We start from the raw sequence: 2,500 nt of genomic DNA on the forward strand, positions 1-2,500 counted from the left end.
AGCTCAGATTAGAGAAACAGGAAGTGGGTGCAGCAGGGAAACTCTTCCCCAACACAACACAAACATGTCCCTCCAGCACAGGATCAGCAAACATGCTGGGAGTTGTAGTACCACAAACTACCCCGGACCAACCAATGAGGCCACCGAACAATGATGGGACTTGTAGTCCCTCGATCTTTGCTGATCAGAAGGAGAGCAGGAACCTGTAGTTCTATGGAAGAAGGGGTCAAATAAACCTACTGTGGGATGTTGGGAGTTGTAGTCTTGCATTTTCGGGAAGGAGTGTGATGTTGGGAGTTGTAGTCCCGGAGGTCTCAGGTAGGTGTGTGAGGTTGGGAGTTGTAGTCCGGAGGTCTCAGGTAGGTGTGTGATGTTGGGAGTTGTAGTCCGGAGGTCTCAGGTAGGTGTGTGATGTTGGGAGTTGTAGTCCGGAGGTCTCAGGTAGGTGTGTGATGTTGGGAGTTGTAGTCCGGAGGTCTCAGGTAGGTGTGTGAGGTTGGGAGTTGTAGTCCGGAGGTCTCAGGTAGGTGTGTGAGGTTGGGAGTTGTAGTCCGGAGGTCTCAGGTAGGTGTGTGAGGTTGGAAGTTGTAGTCCGGAGGTCTCAGGTAGGTGTGTGATGTTGGGAGTTGTAGTCCGGAGGTCTCAGGTAGGTGTGTGATGTTGGGAGTTGTAGTCCGGAGGTCTCAGGTAGGTGTGTGAGGTTGGAAGTTGTAGTCCGGAGGTCTCAGGTAGGTGTGTGATGTTGGGAGTTGTAGTCCGGAGGTCTCAGGTAGGTGTGTGATGTTGGGAGTTGTAGTCCGGAGGTCTCAGGTAGGTGTGTGAGGTTGGGAGTTGTAGTCCGGAGGTCTCAGGTAGGTGTGTGAGGTTGGGAGTTGTAGTCCGGAGGTCTCAGGTAGGTGTGTGATGTTGGGAGTTGTAGTTCGGAGGTCTCAGGTAGGTGTGTGAGGTTGGGAGTTGTAGTTCGGAGGTCTCAGGTAGGTGTGTGAGGTTGGGAGTTGTAGTGCGGAGGTCTCAGGTAGGTGTGTGAGGTTGGGAGTTGTAGTTCGGAGGTCTCAGGTAGGTGTGTGAGGTTGGGAGTTGTAGTTCGGAGGTCTCAGGTAGGTGTGTGAGGTTGGGAGTTGTAGTTCGGAGGTCTCAGGTAGGTGTGTGAGGTTGGGAGTTGTAGTCCCGGAGGTCTCAGGTAGGTGTGTGAGGTTGGAAGTTGTAGTCCGGAGGTCTCAGGTAGGTGTGTGATGTTGGGAGTTGTAGTCCGGAGGTCTCAGGTAGGTGTGTGAGGTTGGGAGTTGTAGTCCGGAGGTCTCAGGTAGGTGTGTGAGGTTGGGAGTTGTAGTTCGGAGGTCTCAGGTAGGTGTGTGAGGTTGGGAGTTGTAGTCCGGAGGTCTCAGGTAGGTGTGTGATGTTGGGAGTTGTAGTCCGGAGGTCTCAGGTAGGTGTGTGAGGTTGGGAGTTGTAGTCCGGAGGTCTCAGGTAGGTGTGTGAGGTTGGGAGTTGTAGTCCGGAGGTCTCAGGTAGGTGTGTGATGTTGGGAGTTGTAGTCCGGAGGTCTCAGGTAGGTGTGTGAGGTTGGGAGTTGTAGTCCGGAGGTAATCCCGGAGCTGTCTGAGGTGTTTACTCCTCTAGCTGTGGGTTGAGTCACCACATTCCAGATGACGCTCCGGTGACGGCGCCGGGTATAATTAGTGCGGATTAGGAAGAGGAGTTCCTCCACGTGACTCTGATATGAAGGAAATAAAAGTGGGGCTCTGTGGGGTCCTCACCTCTGGGGGTCCTTCACTCTGTATAAGGTGGGAGCTAATCTATCCAATACGGGGGTCCTCACCCCTACAGAACCCTCCAACTCCCCCAATACAGAGAGGCAGATGGGGAAAGGGGATTCCCTCCTCCTCCCCCGACATGTGCCCCCCATAGAGTATTATTGGGGGGGGGGGGGGATTCCCTCCTCCTCCCCCGACATGTGCCCCCCATAGAGTATTATTGGGGGGGGGGGGGAGATTCCCTCCTCCTCCCCCGACATGTGCCCCCCATAGAGTATTATTGGGGGGGGGGGGGATTCCCTCCTCCTCCCCCGACATGTGCCCCCCATAGAGTATTATTGGGGGGGGGGGGGGGGAGATTCCCTCCTCCTCCCCCGACATGTGCCCCCCATAGAGTATTATTGGGGGGGGGGGGGGATTCCCTCCTCCTCCCCCGACATGTGCCCCCCATAGAGTATTATTGGGGGGGGGGATTCCCTCCTCCTCCCCCGACATGTGCCCCCCATAGAGTATTATTGGGGGGGGGGGGGGGATTCCCTCCTCCTCCCCCGACATGTGCCCCCCATAGAGTATTATTGGGGGGGGGGGGGATTCCCTCCTCCTCCCCCGACATGTGCCCCCCATAGAGTATTATTGGGGGGGGGGGATTCTCTCCTCCTCCCCCGACATGTGCCCCCCATAGAGTATTATTGGGGGGGGGGATTCCCTCCTCCTCCCCTGACATGTGCCCCCCATAGAGTATTATT

At 55.9% G+C, this 2,500-nt stretch overlaps 1 protein-coding gene across 1 annotated transcript in view; it reads right to left on the bottom strand.

The window, feature by feature from the left end:
• The window catches only part of PIP5K1A (phosphatidylinositol-4-phosphate 5-kinase type 1 alpha), a gene marked incomplete in the record, with an annotated part of 11,929 nt that overhangs the window by 6,975 nt on the left and 2,454 nt on the right, over positions 1–2,500 (bottom strand).

The sequence above is a fragment of the Aquarana catesbeiana genome, linkage group LG13 (assembly GCF_042186555.1).
Source record: "Aquarana catesbeiana isolate 2022-GZ linkage group LG13, ASM4218655v1, whole genome shotgun sequence".
Taxonomy (NCBI): domain Eukaryota; kingdom Metazoa; phylum Chordata; class Amphibia; order Anura; family Ranidae; genus Aquarana; species Aquarana catesbeiana.